At 33.8% G+C, this 24,065-nt stretch overlaps 1 long non-coding RNA gene across 2 annotated transcripts in view; it reads left to right on the top strand.

The window, feature by feature from the left end:
- The first annotated feature begins 1,671 nt into the window (after positions 1–1,671).
- Positions 1,672–24,065, top strand: part of LOC148948033 (uncharacterized) — an 87,767-nt gene continuing 65,373 nt past the window's right edge. The window contains exons 1-2 of one of the 2 annotated variants that reach the window (XR_016142336.1): positions 1,672–1,862; positions 3,867–3,990. This is a non-coding gene — a long non-coding RNA (uncharacterized LOC148948033). Of the gene's footprint in view, positions 1,863–3,456; positions 3,991–11,178; positions 11,433–24,065 lie in introns of those variants that run through there. The other variant, XR_016142337.1, reaches the window with a different exon arrangement.

Raw genomic sequence — 24,065 nt, 5'->3', positions numbered from 1 at the left:
ATAACCTAAGTGAAAAATATACCTTTGAAAGAAAAATATAATAATAAAAAAGCAGTAAACAAAAAAATTTTGCAAAAAATGGGTAAAATTGTTAGTAAATTAATTATAGAAACAAAAAATTAGACGAGGCTTAAGAATATCATCATAATCCTCGTTGTTCACGCAGTGGCCCAAGACATTGTAAAACATGGAGTAATATTCAAGCATGAAAATTCATTGCTAACTAGCCATGACGCATGGAAGATCTTTACGAAATTGAACCCCAAACCCTTCGAGACCAGGTTTCAACAAGTAACAACACTAGAAAGAAACATGAATGAGCTCAAAGAATCGACCATTTTCCGGTGGAACATACTATTGGCCGTATGTTTCGTATTCGCAACTTCCCTAACCATAAGAACCCTATTGACTTTTAATTACGGAAAAATCCTAAGACTCAGAAGACGAAAACCAAGAGCAGAACACGGGGAAACAGCTGAAATGCAGAGGTTAAACCCGGAACCCCCAGAGAACGTCTAAGCCAAGAAAAAGGGAAGACATTAGAAAACGAGCGGGTATAGAGGTTTCCACTCGTCCTTGATATGTCTTGTTCCCTCATTGTAGTATCGTTTATGTAAAAGTTATTTCCGATCGAAACGAAAAGAGACAAATGGGACAGTAGAGACGTCCTCCTTCTCTACCCCTTGAGAAAAAAGTCGACTAATAGCAGTGACAGGGAAAATTTTTCAAATGAATTAACATCTTTCGGGGGCTTGTATGGGAGCTAAACCCAATTTTTCATATTATCTATTGCCAGTGTTCTGACTGAATAAAAAATTTATTTTTCTTTTCACGTCTTCCCGCCAATTACAAATTCAATGCCATGTTGAAGAACTACAATCCTCACCTCAAGAATTTCATTTTCTTTATCAGACATACCAATTTCTTTTAACGACAACGGAAATTTACTTAGGAATAATTAAGATTCTAATTGTCCTAAAAAATGTTCCGCTGATAAGCATTGTGTTATTGAGACTTTAAAAACCTTTTAAAAAAAAAAAATCAAATTTCAAGCAAAGTTATATTACTTACGCTAATAGTCTAAGGAAGTTCCTAAAGAAAAATTAAGAAAAGTAGTTTAAGATTATTATTATAATTAAGTCAAAGATCTATATTCTAACATGCAAAAGCAATGGTACAGAAAATTATTGTTGGGAAAAATATTCTGAAATTAAAATTCATATCTCTAAACCACTTCATCAAATTGCCAACGATTTCAGTTTGTACCTTGCATCCATTTTTCAAAGTCTCCCCCATTTCACTGGCTCAGGTCCATATATTTGTAGCAAATCTTCTTCTCCCTAGTTTCTCACTCTTATGTAATAAATAAATTCCTAAAGCTAAGAAAATCAAGAACTTACCCCTTGAACATTCCAATTGACTTGATTAAAGTCTTTCCATACAAAATTGCTTAGCCTTTATTAAATATTTATTCAACAAAATAGTAAAATTTGGTAAATTTTCCAGTTGGCTGGGAACAAAATGTTACAACAACTGTACCAAAAAGTTATTATCTGACTTTCGTCTACGTACGCCCCAATACACTCTATCGAGTATTTTCTAAATTTTATGAAGTTTCCTTTTTGATTGGCTTAAATTCAGGAATTTATCCACGTATTTAAGTTTCGCAATTTGGGATTTTAGGTAGAACTCCCACCAACTATTATCTTATGCACGCAGTACATTGTATCGTAAGTTTCTTTGAAAAATCTAGTGTTTGGCTAAACTTTGTCTTAGTTGATTTTCAAAAGGCCTGTGAACGAGTTGACCATATCATCCTAGTTCTTTTATTACTGGTTAACTTTGAACTTGATTCTTTCTTGGTAAATATTCTTATATCGTTTCTTTCAAATACATTTCAAGCTGTGAAAGAAGTATTTTCTCTAAATCTCTCCCTATTTACTGTGGAATTCTTCAAGGCACCTCATTGGGACCACATTTACTTCTGGGTATGATTAACAAAATTGGTAAGGAATTCCCCCAAAGCTGGAAATACGTGGATGATCTGTCAATTCTTATATTATGTAATAGAAATATTAAAAGTGGCCCTCGCGAAATCCTAATTAATGTTTCGGATACAGTTAAGAATCTAAATATGAAAATAAATTATGCTAAATAAAAAATAATGAATGTACAATTCTTAAGAGCTACTCCCGTTTTCGTAGACTCTATCCAACCCAAAATGACAGTGAAACATGTTAAACTACTTGGTGTCACAGTTTTGAATAATCTCAAGTGTGGCATGCTTGTTTCAAATATTGCTTACTATGAAAATGTTTAACTATATATGTTTGAACTTTGAATCAGATTTAATTACCCTAAGATGCATTCTCTTCATGTGTACTTATCATTGGTCTAGCCGCTTTTGGAATATGCAAGACCGGTCTGGTATTTTGAAACTTAGAAGTGAAATAAGTGACAAAATTGAGTTGGTCTCAAAGCTTTAGCTCAGGATCATATACAAAGAGATTAAAATTCCATACTCTTTTCTGTTAAATCTGTACTTATTACCGCGTTAAAAGAAAAGAGGGGGAAAATTCACATTTTACTAAATTCCCATTTTCTAGTCCCCGTACTAAGAACATCTTCTGTGATCTTTCCTACTCCATTAAACCTTGACTCTCCCGCTTAACCTCCTTGGTAATTCCTACGTATTTTCCGATCCATGCAGTTACTGAGAGGTCCTGAAAATAACCTTTATTCTGGAGTAGCTTAATAATTCAGGATGTTTGTCCTGGACCTACTTTCCCCCATCATTTATTTCAGTGGATTGTGTATGGTCGCAATAATCATGCAAACATTTTTTTTTATCTTTGGTAACCTTTGTTTTGCTTATTTGTGATTTCTTATATGGTTTATTTCATTTTTAACCTGGTCTTTTGCACAATCCTGGTCTTTTGCGTGTGGTATCGTTTTATCCCTCGCACTTTTAGTTTGTGTTTTACCATTAATTGCATAAATTTTATTTTAGTTCTTCGCGAGGCACATTCGGCCTCATTAGAGTTATGATAGACTTTTGAAAATAAGTATTATCTTATCTTATATTTTCCCTATAAACAAAAAAAAATTACTCTCGGGAAATTTTGCCACCACCACCTGCCAATTTATCGAGATTTTTATAGTGACTTTATTTGCATGAACTTCATGAGCTGCAGTCGAAAATGCATAATTTAAACATTGCAAGCCCCTGCCAAATCTTAAACTCGGAATTTCCCGGTAACTGACAATTCTTTGTGTCAATTTTTGAGTCGACCACCCACCCCCGGCCTCTTTAAAATATTTTTTTCAATTAACTTTGATTCAGATCCTAAAACTAAATGAACAAATAGTATACCCACCTGCTTGCTCATTAAAGGTGTCCAATATCAATATTAATTTATTTACCAAATAAAAATGTACGCTGAAAATCATATAATTCAAAGTTTAATATTTGATTTTCGGTTTAAAAAATTCCCTGACTTTCCACTTTATAAATGAGCTTTTTGACTGATCAAAACTTTACTTCCATCCCTCCCTTCCAAGCTCTGGTTCTAAATATGAATAATTGTTCAAATTTCTCCACGGTAGGTGTGAAGAACGTCAAGAGGGTTGGCTAAAATGATGCCCCCGTCAACTATATTCTCCTCGGGAGTTTAAGAGCTACTCTGTTTATTTGTGTATGACCTAGAGCAGATTATAACAGCTTAAATTTACGCAATATATTTTAACAGGTAAAGGTGGCATTTCAAATGCTGCCCAGGTCTTAATTCATTAGCAAGAAAGTCATCGTCAAATATCTACACGTAATTAACACCACTACTAACAATTTCTACCATTTTACTTTCCAGCTCCTGTGTGTAAACATCAAAATAAACGGAGGCAATAGGAGATGTAACTTCATACTATTATGACAGGCCCATTGGAATAGGATGGTTATCGATGAGTTGCTGCAGTCCTGATGGGCCAAGAAAGGTACTTGCTGCCTCCCCCTGATCCCCCAAAAACTACAATCAATGGATTGAGTTCTTTCCTTTATTAATACAGTTACATATATTAAATCTTTTTACAATTTTTTTTCTCAAAAATAGGATTTGTTCTCATGTCATTTTAGAAAACATAACAAATTAGAGTTTTCGTTAAAACGTGCACAATACAGAAAGAGAGGAATAATTTAAATATTTTTTAAGTTTTGGGCAGAATAGCTGATTAGTTTTGCATGTGCAGGGTCCTTTCCATACGAGTTGTTAAAAAGGAAAAAATGGGGTCTCTTTTTGTATAGATAGAAGGATTTTGAGGACCTTTGACCATGTAAAATATATAATCTAATATAGAAAGATCCACTATTGTTGGGGAGCTGTACATCCTCCTAATCTTCTAAGACAGTCCCATCTTCCACCACAATGACTTTACAATTGAATTCGTTTAATGATTGACTTCTTGATTTTTTTTTGATGGTTATAAATCAACATTTTTCCAGAATAAAAAGATTGTATAAATATATGCTTATATTCCCTCACGGTCTATTTAAATTAAAGAAAATTGAGGAATAATGACTGAAAATAATACAAATGGCAAACTGAAATTGAAAATTAATCGAAATGGGAGTTTGGAATTAAATTTCATCTTCAAAAAGAAAACTGTCATGTTATGATTGTACACGTGCATTTTGTATTATTTTGTATCTTAGAGATAAGAAAAAAAGTTGAAAACATTTCTAAAGTAAAAAAAAGTGTGCCTGGAAGAGGGCAAAAATTTTGATGGGGGGGGCAAAAAAGTTTTAGGAGGGAGACTGCAAAAGTAAGATGGTGAAAGTTTAGGGTGCAGCAAAAAAGTTGGGTAGAGGGAATTTCAAAAAAATCTGTCCATAAGAAAATATCGCTCAGAAAGTCATTTTACTAGAAAAAAATCTATTTTTTTAAAAGTTTACACAATTTCATTTAAAAACAAAACAGGTAAATATTTTCTAAGTTTAAAAAGTGTTTGTGGTGGTAGGCCAAAAAATATGGGGGGGGGGTGTAAAAGTAGAGAGGGGACAGAAGTTCGGTGGGGGTAATTTAGGAGGGTATAAAAAGCTGGTTGGAATCGGGAGGGGAAGGAAAATTTGGGGTTGTCTTCATGAAAGATGATAAATGTCTTACAATCTACGACCATTCACTAACTAAAGAGCTTATAAATGCGTTTTGATAAACCAAAACTCTAGGAAAAATCTATTCCTCTCCTTCCACTATGTATGAGACAAAAAATTCTTAGATTATTAGCCTGTTCGATTGATGCATTATAAGCCATATTCCGAGTCTTTTCATCTGGAATGTTTGATTATTGGTCAAGCTACGCTAAAGTACTGATACTAAAAAGATCTGTCTCTCACCTTTTATGGAAATCCTCCAGTTCAAAGATACCTGAATCGTAATGGCACAAGAAGCAGCTCATTGACTCCAACAGAGTGCATGGGTACATAGCAGCCACTAAACTGTTTGTAATAAACTGTTTGTAAAAGATACCTAAACATAATTGACTTCGGATTGTCTAATAACCTTTGAAGTAATAGACTAAAAAGTATGATAATAAGGTATTTTTGACATTCAAATGTATTGCAATGCTAAAATTTTAGGTAAAGCGAATCTAAAGACAAATTTTGATTCAAAGTGGATGAGAGAAAGTAGTCGAAATAAGTATTTCAACTTTGGCGACAAACACACAGACTGCGAAAGCAAGTTCAGTAAAACGTGGTAAACTTAACACTCAATCGAAGGTTAAAACAAGCAACGATTATTACAAGAAGAATTTTGTGCAATTTTTGTCTTGCCGCTCCCCTAAACGTAAACGATAATTAGAAAGAAGAAAAGAGTAAAATGGACCCTTCAAAAAACCTAATAGAGTTATATAAAAAGATCTAAATAAGAAGGAAAAAGTTTCTGACACTTTGGATGTGTAGAAAGATTTATTTTGTGATAAAGAAGCAGCAAAAAATCTAAGAGGATTAAAAGAAATACGGCCCAAGGGTATATTGCCTGGTAAATTACTTTTGTAAATATGGTATCTGTGATGTTACAGACTAACTCTTGAAGATTATAAATATGATTTTAAGAAACGGGGGGGGGGATCCCTAACGAAATCGAGACTTTTGAGACTTAGAAATGCTGTTTATAAGCTTTTCAGAAAAAAAACAGTTTGGTTCATAAGACATTGAGGCTGTGTTGATTGAATTATCACTCTTAGATTGATCAGTGAGAAGTGGCTTAGTCATCAAACACATTTAGTTCTTTTTTGTATAGATAATGAATAAGTGTTTGATTTAGCGGATAGAAGAGCTTTAGCGAAGGTCTTTTCTTTGTATAGTAGTAGTATAAACCAAATCTAGACTATCAATGCCATAGGGGGTTGTACTTGGCTAAAACGGAGTTTCTAGCCCATCAAACCAATTTAATTCTTTTTTACTCCTTTTTTCAAAACATTTTCAAGACACTTTCTCAAGATTTTTCCTTCAAGACGTATTCCCAAGATGTTAAAGATTTTTTTTATCAAAGATTCTTTACTTTTTACCCCTTTTAAGTATAACACTTACTATGAGAGACATAGAAGGTACACTTAAACAATTTCTGAGACCACATTGGCTAATCATAATAAAACAAGAAGAATAGTAAAACTGAAAAAAACGAGGAGAATACAAGCCAGTGAAAAATACAGACTAAAATGCAAATATTTCGGTCAAGACTTCGGCTTGACTGTCCCTAGTGCACGACAATAAAATAAAAATTACTAATAAAAATACATGGATACTCTAAAACAATTTAAACCTTAAAACAAAAAAACAACTAAAATTTGATGAAATGTTCAATGTAACGGTGAAAGGGTGATTAAAAAAAATACAGTACTGAATGGGAATTCAATTTTTTAATTTATAAAGAGCTTTTTTTTAAGTTAAACGCTTTCCAGGTAAGACACCGTCAAAGATTAGGTTAACTTGCAAAATGTGATTTTTTTATTCAGGTAAACACGATCAGAATTAATATAGTTGATTCATTTATAATGAACTAATTAATTCTGATCGTTTTTACTTAATTAAAAAAATCAAATTTTACAACCTAACCTAATCTGTGATGGTGTTTTACCTGGAAAGCGTTTAGCTTTTAAAAATGTTGTGTGTAAATTAAAAAAATGAACTCCCATTCAACACTGTATTCGGTCCCTGGAAACATAGTCTACAAAGATGTAGAAAATAGCTTACTTGTAATCTTCCAAAAGGCCACTTGAAAAAACACAGGTATATCAACTCTGAAAAAAAACTCTGAAAGTCCCTAGACGGGTTCTCAATGTAGACTTTTAATACAGACTAAAAAATAATATTTAACACAAAAAGAACCCTGGGGTGTGGCCCAGTATGACGCGGGCCAATCAAATGTATCAATTCTCCCAATTCAATTTTCTCTACACATATTTTCAAAATCAATGACTTGCGTTTTAGCAAGCCCATGTGATGACTCGTACTGAATTATAATCCAGTCAATTTATTTTCTCTTGCAAAATGGTTGCCTTGACGACGAGTTTAATTTACGATTGAAAACTATCTTATAGGCAAATAGAAAAGAAAATGGGTCATTTATCTCAAAAGAAAAGAAACATGGGATGGAACCCCAACATTTCCTCCCGTAAGATAAATGACCACCCATGCGCCACGCTGGTCTACCCTTACAGACATAACACTGAACTTCAACTTTACAAAATTCATTTGTCTTCTTTCTTCCACCAGTGCCTGTGCTTCCACTGCTTGGCCCTGGATCTGTTGTCATCCACACGTCTCCACTGTAGAGCAAACATGGTCTCTGTCGTATGGCATCCGCATAAGGTTTTGAAAATTGAAGTACCCAAAATTCTCAGAAAATAATCCTGCTTAGCCCAATCCAAAATATAACTTCTCGCTCTCACGAATTTACATATGAGAGGATCAGAAAATCTGTTTCCTGCACATTCGGTGATGCCAGCCATCATATAAAATTGGCAACACTAGCCTCTTAATGTCCATCGGTGGAAACAACACCACTTCTCAACTAAAACGTGAATTGCCCCTTTACATAGTTTAAAATAATCCAAAGCAGAAAACAAACAGGCCTTTAAAAACGATAGGGGTGCAGGGAAATCAGCAAAGAGTTTCAGTGAATCATTAATCAGTTCATTCCCGGTTCCCTCCCCTGGGATAATCAAATGAAGAATAGGCGTTGATACTAACTAAAGATGAAATTTAGATACTGAATAAGTTTTGCCGGAAATAATTGTCGATTCCCATGAAGAATAACAACTATGAATAGTATTACTGGACAAAGGTTTGGGTGAAATATGAAGTGACTGGGAGAGAGTAATCCCCAAGGACTACAGATAAGAGAGACAAAACCTTGGTAACAGGGTTACATCTGGCCAACCACTTTTCCATTGAGTGAATCGTCCATGATTTATTGTTTCCCGAGGGGGCCTCCTCTTCCGCAAAAGATACGAAATCTCCTTTAGAATTGATAGGACTAATCTCAGATTTCTTCCCAAGTTTTTCCAATCCAACCTTACAATCAACATATCCCAAATTTTCCCCAGCCCTTTGTAGGTCGTTCAACTCTATTTTGTGATAATATTGATTTATTCCCCATGGGTCTTGGACCTCTTTGTCATCACTAAAACTCATTTTATTTATGTTAGCTAGGCACAGCCCATCTAATTTTTAACTTTTTGCCACTTCAGGCTGAATCCGAAAATTTTGTCTCTTGTTAGCATTTTTTTTTCTGTTTTCAATTTTCTCAATTTTGTCATTCGCACAAAATAATAAATCATCGTTAAATCTGATTTGGACTCCAGTGTCCACCATTTTTGACTGCATTTCTTTATTGTAATTTCTTTTAATGTTTCTTTTCTCTTGCCGTAGTATTAAACAAATTGTCATCAAATGGGAATGGAATTACGATATTTGGTTTTTCATATTGTGCTAAAAGTTCTCGAACTTTACAAGAAAAAGCGCGTACAATAAATTTTGTCTCATTTTCTCTAATACAATCAGTTTTTTCATTTTGATATGTACTTGTTAACGTCTCATATTCGGTATAAGTGTTCTGAAGTTTTCCGTTTTCTGACAAATCTTCTGAAAGATCAATTTGGTGCGTTTTATTTTCAGTATTATGTGGCCTCTTTACTTCTGTAACCCCAATTGCTAATTTAGTCACTTCTAAAGATAGAAGATTTTCTGATATCCCCAAAGTCTCCTCCTAATAAAAAATCCACTGCAAGAGTAGATTCTAAGCCTACTTTTATCGTTATTTTCTGGACTGTACCGTCCTTCTTGGCAATTTCTATTCTTACCCAAGCAGATGGGTATTGGTGGTTATCTCCATAATAACATACTGTTGTAATATTATTTTTAAGCTCTATTTCTGTCTTTTTAATTAGGTCAATTCACACAATAATTTGCTATCTCCCAGAGTGAATTATCATATTATTCAATTTTCCGGTTAGCTATCCTTCTATTTTATACGATCTCATTAACTCGTCAGAAAGTCCCATATAATTGGATATAGGCAAATTTTTTATCTTGTGGGTTATTTTCCCCTCTTTATAATAGCAATTTATAAGGAAAAGGCTTTGAGGAACCATCTTTTACCGGATTATCAACATTTTGAACTAGAGTATCAAGCATTTCGTTTTTTGAACAGGGTGGCTCAACCTCCCATTTTTTTGGACCAGTTCACCCTCCCCCCATAGTCAACGAAATTTAATAGCTTTCCGTCTTAGTATTTAATGTCTGGTAATTTTCATTCTCTGACGATTGTTTCTTAGACAAATTGATATGGCTATTCAACAGCCTATAAGTAAGTTGTGATAAAGCTTCACATCCTGGAATTCCCCAGCGGGGTTCTATTAGACTTATCATGGTTCTTTTAAACTCTTGGTGATATCTTTCTTCTTTCCCTCTAACTATTTTATCATTCTCCTCTTTTCTGTTCTCTGGCTATTTTATCAGCCTTCTCCTTTTTTTCTCTGGCTATTCTATCAGCCTCAATATTAGCCTTTCTACGGGTTTCTCCTGTTCTTTCTAACTCCCCTCTATCTCTTTTAATTTCATCAATTTTAGCCTGTTTTTTTTATATATATTCTCGATGCTCTCTTTTGGCTACCTTTTTTCTTTGTTTCCTTTCTTTCTCTCTTTCATTTCTATCTTTCTCTTTTTCTATTCTATCTACCTCCTCTTTTTGCTCTCTTATTTTCCTTTCAGCCTCCATACATTCTTACCTTTCCTTTTCTATTTCCTCTTCGACTATTTCTTGTAATGTGGAGGTGTATACTTTCTCTGCTCTTGAGTTTTGTTCATTTATTAAAAGATTCTTTCCAATAACTTCCAATTGTACTCTGTTAAAATTTTTATTTACCTTCTTCATAGGCTTGTGTCTCTCTTATCAATACCTCCTCATACTATTCGTGAGCAATAACTTCCTGTCGCATAGAGGGGCGAGTCAAATTTAGTTCAGTTTCTAGATCCCAAATATGTTCTTCAGGCTTACCGATATGTTTTCTATATAACTTATTTTCCCTTAGCAAACGCAAAAATTCCTAGAAAATTCATGAAAAATTAGTGACCGCTGTTCTTCAACTCTTTCAACAACCTCGTCATAACTTTGCATTTTTTCTGCAATAACCTCATTACCTTTTTCAAAAGCTGCCCATTCCACCTAAAATGCCGCGCTATATTGAGTAGCTAGTTTTATAACAATTTCTATATTGCTATCTTTCCTATGTATCTTTCCAACGATCCTATGTAGAAATTTGTCATTATTCAATGTATGTGAGCGAGGGTCTTTGGATCATTATGATCCAAGTCATTCCTAAGCTATAAAATGCTCCTTGCCACTTTGCGACCCCAAAACACTCTGTGGCTTGCCCTGGAATCCTGTGGAACCAATTGTCATTTTTTTAAACACTTCTACACATTTATTTGATAAAAAACATTTATTCGCTTTAAATTCATTTGTTCGTGTGTTCACAACCTGTTCATATTATTCATTAAGCGTTTTCAAGATTTTCCTTGATAAAAATTATTTCGATTTTGTTCTTATGTTGGAAGCCAGATGTGGTTCAAGTTCTCAAAATAAACTTTTCCTTGCTAACAATATTAACAAGGTTTTTTAGTTTTAGTTGGGTTCAGTTGGAATGGCACCCCTCGAACAAATCTTTCTTAGAAGCAGTAAACCTAACCCAGCTTAAAAATGAGTTTTGCTGCCATCTATAGCCAGAGTGGAATAGATGTCAGCACTGGAAGAGCTATACAAAAACACCACCATCTATAACTGGAGTTGAATGGATGGCTTCACTAGAGACGTGACGAAGTATTTGATACCATGAACAAAAAAATATTTTACGTTTTTTTATTAATAGTAGCAAGTTTTTCTTAGAAACTAATTAAAAAAAACTTCCTTAAAAATAAGTTTTTCAAAGAAAAGTAAAGGCCATTTTAAACTTAAGCTCAGGAGATACAAATACCTGTTAAAATTCAAACTAAAAACGACCAGAAATTACTATGAAAGAATAAATGAAACTCAAAACAACAGAAATTAAATATACAATCATAGCTAAAAACATTCAATAAGTAATAATATAAATGAATAAATAGATCTTAAAGCGAGTATTGCTTAGCTTGAATATGAAAATCAACCTTAAAACGAAAAAAAATATTTTGCTATTAAAGTATAAATGAAACTTAAAACGAACAGAAATTAAATAAACAATCAATGCGAACAAGCCTACAATATATATTAATGTAAATGAATAAATAAATCTTAAAACGAGTGTAACTTAAATTAAATATGCAAATCAAGTTTGAATCGAATAAAAATAACTACAAACAAATGTTTGGGTATCGCCTCAATGCAGAAGCCTAAAACCTGCTGCGTCATTGGCGCCTTACTGAAAACTATGTGAGTCTTGAACAGTCTTGGAAAGTATAAGCAAAATAAAATTGAATATTAGATATATAATGATATCAATTGCTGAAAGATCCATCAGTTCAAGATTTTTTTTCACTGTAATTTTTATTTTCATTTTCAATGTTGTAAGAACTGGAAAAGAATAAATTTGTAATATACGAGCAATTCGTTTTCAGTGAAGCACCTTTGACGCAGAAGGCTTTAGGTTTTTACAGTTAAAGAAGGGGGCAGTATCCAAATTTTGTTTGTAGTGAAACTATATTTGTCTTGATCAATCTTGGAAAAAACTAATAAATTAAACTGAATATTTGATGTATAATGATATTAGTTGCTGAAAGCTCATCAGTTCAAAATTTTACTATAATTTTAATATTTTTTTTTCAATATTAAGTACAAAAGAAAACATTTGTAATATAATTCGTTTTCAGTAAAGCGCCAATGACGCAGTAGGTTTTAGGCTTATGCAGTGAGGCGATACCCAAACTCTTGTTTATAGTTATTTTTATTCGATCCAAACTTGATTTGCGTATTCAATTTAAGTTTCACTTGTTTTAAGATTTATTTATTCATTTACATTATTATATATTGTATGTTTGTTCGCATTGATTGTTTATTTAATTTCTGTTCGTTTTAAGTTTCATTTATACTTTAATATCAAAATATTTTTTTTTCGTTTTAAGCTTGATTTTCATATTCAATCTAAGCATTACTTGCTTTAAGATCTATTTAATCATTTATATTGTTACTTTTTGTATGTTTTTTGCTATGATTGTTTATTTCATTTTTCTTCGTTTTGGGTTTCATTTATACTTTAATAGCAATTTCTGATCGTTTTGAGTTTGAAATTTAACTGGTATTTGTATCTCCTGAGCTTAATTTTAAAATGGCCTTTAATTTTCTTTGAAAAACTTATTTTTCGGATTTTTTTTTAAATTAATTTTTGTTCGTTATTGATTGCAAAAATTTTCAATTTCTTATGGGATGGAGGGGGGTTGCTTACTGTCCAATTATTATTGACTTGAGAAAACGGATCTAGAACTTTCAATTTAAATCGAATGAAGTTTATTTCAAAGTCTATACGATTACCTCTTTGATAAAAATCTTATATATGAACAATAGACAGCTTGCATAACCTGTGGACAGCGATTGACAACAATGAATGGATTTAAAAAATAGCTCCAATAAGGGGGTTTAGACCATTTCACTTGCTGACACAAAGGGATCACGACTGTTTGGAATTGATTTTAATAGGATTTTGTGTGCCAAAACAATTTTGAATCTTTCACAGAGTATGTATTTTAACCTTATAATTGGATAATTATAATAGATTTACTATGTGTTCTTCCCATACAAAACTTTACCTTATTAAAGTGTTTGGGGGGTGGTGTACTTGGCATAAAGAAGAAAACTTTAGCCTAGACAGTAGGAGAGGGGGAGGGTGAGGTTGAGGAATTTTTCGTCATAAGAACTTTCAACTATTTTAACAAAATGTCTATCTAAAAATTTTTATCTGATGCATTTAGGGCGTGGAGAAGGAAGGATAGTTGCCATTAAATCTCTTTTGACTCTTAAAAAGTGAACAAGAACTTTCAATTTCCATTCAAATGGGCCCTCTCTAAAGTCTAGACGAGCATCCCTTCCATAAGAAATAATTGGAAGGATTCGGAGAATCCTTAAATTACAACCCTTGCCCTGAGGGCTATGGGGGAGTTTTCATCCTTAAAGACCTAATTTCCAGAACTTAAAACTACGTTAAATAAAATGCCTGTCTCAAAATTTTGATTAGATGTGTTTGAGGAAAAGGTGGCGTGAGAGGGGGGTTTGTTGCCCTCAAGTCACTGTTGACTATTAAAAAGGGCACTAGCCCTTTGAATTTCCAATCGAATGAGCCTTTTTGAAGTTTCTACGACACTGCCTTGTATAAGAACCTTATATACCCCCAGGGTATAGCTTAAAACCCTTGCCTTGAGGGTCGTGGGGGAGTGTCCTCCTCAAAACATATTTTCTATATGTAAATCAACTACGCTGAACAAAATGGATATCTCAAAATTTTGATTGGATGTGTTTGGGGGAATGATGGGCGTGGGGGGAGGGGGCTAGTTGCCTTCCAATCACGTTCGACTATTTAAAAGGGCACTAGCCCTTTGAGTTTCTAATCGAATGAGCCTTTTTTGAAGTTTCTACGACAAATCCTTCTATAAAAACCTTATATGCCCCAAGGACATAACTTAAAACCCTTTCCCTGAGTGTTGTGGGGGATTGTCCTCCTCAAACTCATATTTCCTTTTTGGAAATCAACTACGCTGAACAAAATGGCTATCTCAAAATTTTGATTGGATGTGTTTGGGGAAATGATGGGCTAGGGGGGGGGCTACTTACCCTCCAATCACTTTCGACTATAAAAAGGGCACTATCCCTTTGAATTTCCAATCGAATGAGCCTTTTTTGACGTTTCTATGAAAATGCCTTCTATAAAAACCTTATATGCCCCCAGGGTATAACTTAAAACCCTTGCCCTGAGGGTTGTGGGGGAGTGTTAATCGAAAATACTTAAATACTTGCGTATCAAAGCCTAAAGTAGCATAAGTTCCTAAGTTTATTGATCCACTTTCATAAACAAATAAATAAATTAAACAACACTTTCACGCTGAAGAAAACCTATGAAGGTTTGCGATCACGTGAAACTCCACGTAACTACTTACCTAATAACTCAACTATTTATATAAACCACAACTATTTAATTAAAACTATTATAAATAAACCAAAAATAGATAAACTATATCCTATATATATGTATATATATATATATATATATATATATATATATATATATATATATATATATATATATATATATATATATATATATATATATATATATATATATATATATATATATATATATATATATATATATATATATATATATATATATATATATATATATATATATATATATATATATATATATATATATATATATATATATATATATATATATATATATATATATATAGGGGTATGCTTGGCCCGGGGGGGGGGGGGGGGGGGGGGGGGGGGGGGGGGGGGGGGGGGGGGGGTGGTGGGTTGGTTGGTGTATATATATATATATATATATATATATATATATATATATATATATATATATATATATATATATATATATATATATATATATATATATATATATATATATATATATATATATATATATATATATATATATATATATATATAATAAAAATAATAATAATAATAATAAAATAAAAAAAATATAGAAAAATAAATAAATAAATGAATTAAAAATGATAATATATAAATAAAATATAAAAGAAAAATAATAATATAAAATATAAAATATAATAATAATAACCAATCCAGTCTCCATCACTCATTATACTCAACTCCCTCTCCTCTCCCCCACCCTGCCAACCTTACCACGTGAAATCGATTTAAATCCTGCTCTACTACCATCTGCTTTTTGTGTAGTCTAATTATATTACTAGACTGAATGAAGAGGTTTTTCAAGTTCAGGGTACAGAACAAGGTTTGAAATTAATTTAGAGAAGACTAAGTCACTTAGACTAGGAATAAGTGAAGGTGAAGAGGTGATACTGGGTAACTTGGGTGTTGGTAACTTGGTGTTGGTAACTAAATCATATCAATTAATTCGTGTTCAATTGATTACATAAGATTGGTTACTTCATATGTAGCTTGCCCTTGCCCATCGGACAAACAAAATTACTAAATTCCGCTTGATATTCGGTAGGCTGATGGTAACTTGGGATACTGGGTGATACTGGGCGATCAATCAATTGGACAGCAGCTTTAACTACCTAAGTTGTAGTAATAGCAAAAACGATGGGTGCAATGAAGATATTAAAAGCAGAATAACAAAGGCCCAAAGTGTCTTTCGCAACTGAACAAAGTTTAGAAGAATAGAAAGATAAGTCTTTTAAACAAGATTAGAATGACTGACTATATCTCAAATATTAAGCTTTACAAGAAATGTGGTTCAATCACACTTTTCGGAGCTATAACACGAGAAAGAATGAGATATATAAGGCATGTTCTATTGATAAAGAATGACAGAATGTTGAAGCTGTTCCTGTTCGGTTAACCGTCTAAGACAAAACAAAAAACAGGTCTTTTTCGAATAGGGTGGGGGAATGTCATAAAGAAAAATTTAAGCAAAATAGAAACTACTTGGGGGGGGGGTGTAAACAGGGATATTTTGAATATATTTTCCGGATATATTCACTGAAGTAGATTTATCTCCACTTAATATATTTTCTCTTAGGGGTAGGGGGAGGATGTTTTCCATAGAAGGGAGGTAATTTTCTTAGATTGTTTAAAAAATGAGACAGAAAAAAATAAGTGTTTTCAAATAAAAGTAAGGAGACACATTAAAACTTAAACTGAACAGAAGTTATTAAACTGAACAGAAGCTTATCCTCCTTAATCCTCACTCTTTACTCTAGTTTTTAAGTGCTTTAAATAACCCCTTATTCAAATCTAACGTTTCAATCTAATTCGAATTATCATTCCTTAAGCATATTGAAAGACAAATATGCATATTTTCCTCTTGTTACTACAGTTTAAAGCTTATATTTGGATATTTTTATCTTGTTTCGAGCAAAGCCTCAATTTGAAGCACAGATTTGTAATTTTTTTTTCACCGATTTTCAGACAACGACATATTTCGGGAAATATATTTGCACACTTTCATCATGTTTCAAGGAAAAATATATTTTAATGCAAAAATTTATATATTTTCATCGTGCTTCGAGTAATTTCATATGCAAAAACATCTTAAGGTATTTTGTGGACCCCCATGGCAATTAATGGTCACTGGACGCTCTGCCACTCGTGGCGCTTTACGATCCAATGGCACCTCGTAGTCCATGGCATCTTGTACCCCATTGATCATCAAGATCCAGGATATACCCCAGCCATGTGATGATCCCGTACAGTTCATTTTATTTTTGGGTAGAGAATGTAGGAGAAGAGTCTTTCTCTTCGTCTTCACATGTGCAGCAAGACCAATGCCAAGTGCTTAAACCTAAGACTCAGTTTCTTATTTGCTGGCAAGGAATTTACCAAATTCGACAATCTTGACAATAAATTCAAGTAAAATACTATAGCAAGAGCATTATAGTTGAAAAGAATTTGTTTCTACATTGTAAATCTTATGAGTATGAAATTATTGTCAAAATACTGAAGGGTGATCATACCTTTTGTGTAAGTGCAAATGTAAGTGATTTCTTTTGACCATCCTTCATTTGGTGCCCAAAATCTTCCTCCACTTAGCCCAAGTCCTCTCGTAGCATTAGCTGACTTACAAAAGTATTTCAATCCAATTGCATCAGGAAAGTGACTTTTGAGAGTGGTTAAGAATAGGGAGCCATCTTCTTCAAGTGGTAACTCTATTGCTCCTCTAGAGCCTGATTCAACTCTGTATGTAAGCCATCTGGGTCTACTAAAAACAAATTGAGCTATAATTACATCATAAATACATCAACTATCAACCATAAAAATAACTGTCATTTTTGTAGACAGCTTTCTCCAATTGATCACAGGGGAAGTATGCCCTTCGAAAAGAGTTTCTTCTGAAGTTCATATATGAAAGTCAGTTCCCACAACTGTTTGGCCAGTTTTGAATACCCTACCAATGCATATCCCTTGTGAAAAATGGGACCTTTGATATAGTCTCTATCGTTAACAGTTCTCTACCTATTCCCCCAGCCTTTACACTATAGCCCCCATTTGATTCTTACCCTCGTTGACCTTGACATTTATTCCCTCATGGCTGTCTTTTTGGATGGGAGTCAAAAGAGGTTGCCTCATTTTTCACTGCTACTTGTAGCACAGTGGCCTGTACTCAAATCATTCCCACAACACTTTCTATCTTTTATTTTCAGTAATTTCAAAAGATCCCTTTTAGCAAGTCTTATTATATTGTCGAAATGGATTTTTTTTTTCACTGTTGGAAGTTATGAGGCTAGTTGAGCCAATCCCTTGTGATTACTGACATTCCTCTATATGCCAGAGCTTCAGTTTTTCTTTCTCTCAAAAACAAATTCGATAGGGCACGAGATTTCATTATTTAATGGTGCTACAAATCGCTGATCAGTGATTACCCAGAACCGTTAAGATGGTCGCATCTTTTTAGTTTTTCAATTTTGATTGTGGGTTGATGGAAATAATGATTTTTTCCCTCAAGCATAGGCTGAAGATTACACAAATGAAATATAAACTTCTTGACACATGTTGAGGGGTTGGCACCTACATTTACAACCCCGTGGTAAAGGCTATATCTCCTTCCCTTCTCAGTCCCATATAAAGCCAAATTCTTATGTTTTATTTAACAAAAAGTGTAAACAGGTTCTTGAAAGCAAGAGTTACATTTTGACTCCTTTTATTTTACTTAAAGATAGCTTACTTTTTCAAATACAGCCAGTAAGCGGGTTACCTAAAACAATATGTAGGCAATTTCAATTAAGTGTAGCAATATGTAGCAAATCATCCTCTGGTTTTTTGAGTGCCATCACCTCAGAACCATATTTGACCACATTATAGCTTTCAATCTTCTAATCTTGATTCGCAGACTTTTTTCCTATTTTTTTTTTCCTAAGATAAAACAATTTAAGCCATGGCTATTCATCTTTAAACATCTTGATTGCATCCACCGCCTTTGCTAATGATGCTAACAAGGAAAGTGGAGCTGTAACCTTGACCAAAATCTTTGTTACCTAAGGTCATCTTTTAATTTTCTCTTATTCCTAGCGTTAGTAACTTAGTCTTCTGAACATTAATTTTTAAACGTAATTGAGGATCTTGAACTCAATAAAATAAAAAACTTCATTTATTTAGTTCATATGTTTATTATCTATTATTAGTGCTATTATTTAATGTATGACTTAGTCTCCCACTCTCACAGGCCAAAGAGTTTTTGTGGGGTCTAAGGTTTTGTATTTTTTTCTCTGTTTAATTTAAATAAATTGATTGATTGATTGACCATATTTTCATTTAAGCTGCTTAAAACATCAACATAATCTAAGTTCTGGAAAATCTTACTTCTCCATGGGATTCCATGTTCTACTATTTCCTATCCTTCGCTCCTTAAGACAAAGCCCATCAAAATGCACCATAAAAACGAATATAGAACATAAACAACTAAACTCTTGATTTAATACTAATCTAGTTACTAACCTCATTTCCAGAAAATTGCAACCGCATTAACGTTATTATCATACATATTACTAATTACTTTAAAGTATTTGTCTGCTATACTATACAAGGATAAGACCTTTGACAAAGCTCTTCTGTCAGCTGAATCAAACGCTTGCTAATAAACTCTAAACATGAGGATTAAATGTTTTTAATCACTCCGGCACTTTTCAATTACTAATCTAAGGGGGAAAATAGGGTCACCCCTTAGTCTTTCCTTCCTAAGAAAACACTGTTCTTGTCATTTAACTTTGTCAACAGCATCTCTAAGTCTTAGAAAATAAGATCATGCTCCGTGGTTTCCTACCTACGGAAACAACGTTAATGCCCCTATAGTTATGGTACTCACTTTTGTCACCTTCCTTACACAGTGGTTTTAATAGAGTTTTCCTGAGATCGATAGGTATTACCTCTTTTTCAAAATCCTGTTCATAACGCTCAGTAACTTATTTCTAACCTCAGTAACTTATTCTTATGTTTAAAAAATTCATTTAACAGACTATCAGCACCTCGAAATTAATATTTTTATAATTCCTTTTAGTACTGTCATGAACTTTCATAAATTTTAGTCTAACATTTCTTTAGTATAACCTTTCTTTCTGGTTCTACCAACCTGGGTGTTAAAATATCCTAATAAAAACACTATATTTTTATGCAAAACTTTGTCTATTTGTTCCTGTAACTGCAAGTAAAAATCCAACTGAGCTGCTACTATCACTGTAAGTTGGCTCTATAGGATATATACCACCATTACTGTACTCTGCACATTTTAGTTATGAAATGAGAGATTAACATTCTATTATTAATTACTTTCAAACCTAAACAGGACTTATCAGCTTACTTATTCATCATGAACCCTATTATTTACTCAGTTAGGAATTATACCCTATCATTCCTGCCTGAGTAAATAAATTCTATATCATCTAATATCAAAGCTACCACCCCAGGGTATGAGTTCCCGAAACTCGTAATTAGTCCAATTGAAAGTGTTTGAATTTGCCAGTCAAAATCTGTATACGAGAGAAGTTTTTATATGTTGTAATATTCCAAGTTTCAATTTATAGATTATTTAAATTAATGAAATTATTTTGGATTCAGAAAAAGTAGTGTTCCCAGAGTCTGTGGAGGACGTAAACCAAAAAAAATTCTCAAGTCTACTCAGAAGACTGCTCAGAACTAGAAACGAGAACTACAGAACTAGAATTCACCAAGAAACGTCTGGGACCTTCAGCTGAATGGAGGCTTGTGCAATCCTAGGCCCATCTTTGTCAAAACATGGTTTTCGCTCTTGGCGAGTCTCTTCTATCAAGAGTCGAAATCCTGCTCAGACAATATCAATTGTAATACCCCCGACTCATTATATGTATGCGTGACAATATTATGCTCCTACAGGGAGGTAATCCATTTTAAATAAATTAACTAGGAAGAGGTTTTCAGCCCTAAGACTTCCCACTAAAGCAAAGTAAGCCCAAAAAATTGATCAATCAATGAAAATACAAGGTAAAAGCTCTGGCATTTACTAAGCTATATTCCCCTCTAGGGGCGCCATTCCTCCTGTGGGAATAGAGTTGACTGTTAGGTCCAAAGTCTTGCGGGTACCCCAACAGCGTCAAAGCAGCCTTTTCCAGAGGCTATTGTCCTTAGATCTGGATCGTACAACCTACTCCATTTGTCCTTCTATAGAGGAACCTCTCATGATTGTAATGGAACCTCTCAAATACAGAATTCCTTAAGGATCAAATCAGAGGTCCCTAATCATAGGCAGCGCAATTGCACTGCATAAGTAAAGAAGGATGTTGACACAATGTATTTTTGGCTGGTTATAGACCAGGGCACATCGTATCGAAGTAGTTATCGTAAAAACTTTGAAAAGGGCTTATTCGATTGAAAATTGGAAAGGTTTTTGCCCTTTTTAATAGCAAAAAGTGATTGGAAGGCAACTAACACCCCTTCCACACCTACCATTTCCCCAAACACATCCAATCAATATTTTGAGATAGCCATTTTTTTCAACGTAGGTGAAAGTTCTGGAAATTAGGTCTTTGAGGATGATATACCCCCCCCCATTCTTTAGGGCAAGGGTTATAAGTTATGCCCTAGGAGCATTTAAGGCTTTTTATAGAAAGCACTGTCGTAGAAACTTCAAAAAGGGTTCATTTAATTGGAAATTGAAAGAGCTAGTGCCCCTTTAATGGTCGAAAGTGATTGGAGAGCAACTAACCCCCTCTCGCACCCACCCTTTCCCCTAGGGTATAATTAAGATTTTGAGATAGCCATTTTGTTCAATGTAGTTGAAAGTTCTGGGAATTATGTCTTTGAGGATGAAAAACCCCAAACACCCCTCAGGACAAGGGTTGTAAGTTAAGCTTGTGGGGCATATAAGGTTCTTATATGAAACGGTTATCGTAGAAACTTCAAGAAGGGCTCATTCGATTGGAAATTGAAAGGGCTAGTGTCCTTTTTAATAGTAGAAAGTGATTGGAGAGCAACTAACCCCCCTCTCACACCTACCATTTCCACAAACTCATCCTATCAAAATTTTGAGATAGCCATTTTTTCAACGTAGTTGAAAGTTCTGGAAGTTAGGTCTCTGAGGATGATAACCCCGTCAGAGCCCTCAGGGCAAGGGTTGCAATTTGTGCTCTGGGGCATATAAAGTTTTAATAGAAAGTGTTATCAAAGAGATTTAAAAAAGGGCTCATTCGATTGGAAATTGAAAGGTCTAGTATCATTTTTAATAGTAGAAAGGGATTGGAGGGCAACTAACCCCCCTTCACGCCCACCATTTCCAGAAACCCATCCAATAAAAATTTGAGACAGTTTTTTTTTAAACGTAGTTGAAAGTTCTGGAAATTAGGTCTTCGGGGATGATAGCCCCCTCAGAGCCCTCAGAGCAAGGGTTGCAAGTTATGCTCTGGGGGCATATAAGGTGTTTATAGGAATGCGTTTCGTAGAAACAAAAAAGACTCATTTGATTGGAAATTGAAAGGGCTAGTGCCCTTTTTAATAGTCAAAAGTGATAGGAGAGCAACTAAACCCCCTCTCACGCCCACAGTTTCCCCAATCACATCCAATCAAAATTTTAAGATAGCCATTTTGTTCAGCGTAGTTCCAATTTCTGGAAATTAGGTCTTTATGGATGACAACTCCCGTAACAGCCATCAGGGCAAGGGTTGTAAGTTATGCCCTCGGGGCATAACAGGTTCTTATAGAAAGTATTGTCATAAAAACTACAAAAAAGCTTATTCGATTGGAAATTGAAAGGACTAGTGCCCTTTTTAATAGTCAAAAGGGATCGGAGGGTGACTAACCCACCTCTCACGCCCACCATTTCCCTAAACACATCCAATCAAACTTTTGAGATAGCCATTTTGTTCAACGTAGTTAAAAGTTCTGAAAATAATGTCTTTGAAGATGACAAACATTTAGAATTCTTTTAAATATTTTCATTTTAATAATTTTAAGAAATCAAAAATTATTTAAGATTTTAAGGAATAAATATCAACATACGTATATTAAACTGACAATACACATTTTTTTCAGTAAATTCATTTGAATTTTTTAGTAAAGGTACAAATTATATTCTTGCTTTTAGAAAGCATAGGGGTTTAGAACCCCAATCATATCAATTTCTGCTCGTTTTGAGTTTGACTCTGTTGTCTAATTTAATTTCTGTTTATTTTGGGTTTTATTTATTTATTGATACTGAATTGTGGTAGTTGTATGCTTGGTAGATTATTTGATTCTATTTTTGTTCATTTTTTGTTTAGTGAAGTTCTTTACTTTTTTTTGAAAAACTTATTTTGTGAAAAAAGTTTTTTTTAATTAATACCAAAAAAGAGCTAAATGTCTTAAGACCACCCCATTTCCTGACTCATTTAGAACCCGAGCAGCAACTGGGCCTACCGAACCAAGGTGTTCAAACATGGGCCTTTCTTATAAAAGCTGAGTAAACAGCATATTTTAAGGTTGAAAGTAATCTCGAAACCAAAGATGTGATTAAATTTGGCGCCCTCTTATGTAACCCTCTTAGATCAGTTGGTTAACTGAAATTCAATGTTTTCCAGGTAAATTTAATTCATAATCAAACGATTATAGGTAAAACAGAGGAGAAAGGAATGAAAGACGAATGGAGTCCAAAAATTATGCAAGCAGCAGTTTTTAAGTCAGTCAGAACTTAAGGGCCTAAGTAACTTAGGTACTTAAGTTTAAGGAAAGAACTTAGGTACTTAAGGAACTTAGACACTAAGGGTATTCCTAAAAAAACACTCCAAGACTACTTGACAAAATGTACAAAGCTGAATTTTTTTACACCCTGTTACAGTGCAAGACAAATATTTACAAAGGAAAAAGAAAAGGGAACAGAAACTAACTTTAAAATGATAACTGATATAAATTTTGGTTGTAGTCCCTTAGAAGAACATAAATTTGCATACAACTATATCATTACTAAGGGTATAAAAGTATCAGATAACTAGAAAATCAAAGCCAGCGTAGCCAGTGGAGGAATAGTTGGCAAGGTTGAGTTCTACAGTTTCATGGCTCAACATAAGACTCTATCCGTAAGAACGCCAGAACCTACAAGCTTAAGACGGGATACTGCTTTCAACCGTTCACTTAATAAGCTTTCTTTGTTAACCTAGAGTTAGTCCTAGATCAACACAAGTTCAGACCACAAGATATCTGGAATGTTGAAGAATCGGGTCTAACAACCGTCTCCAGCCTGGTAGAAACAGTACACGGCGAGACCAGGAGTAAGTAGGAAAAGTCACGTCAGCAGAAAAAGGCTAATTGATCATGGTTTGTGCTGATTTCAATACGATTGGGCACACCCTTCATCCTCTAGTTGTTTTCTCCAGGAAA

Source organism: Artemia sp. Qi Xiang Cuo, chromosome 10, assembly GCF_049724085.1.
Source record: "Artemia sp. Qi Xiang Cuo chromosome 10, ASM4972408v1, whole genome shotgun sequence".
Lineage (NCBI taxonomy): Eukaryota > Metazoa > Arthropoda > Branchiopoda > Anostraca > Artemiidae > Artemia > Artemia sp. Qi Xiang Cuo.
The sequence above is the reverse complement of the archived record's forward strand: the minus strand, read 5'-3'. Positions and strand labels throughout refer to the sequence as shown.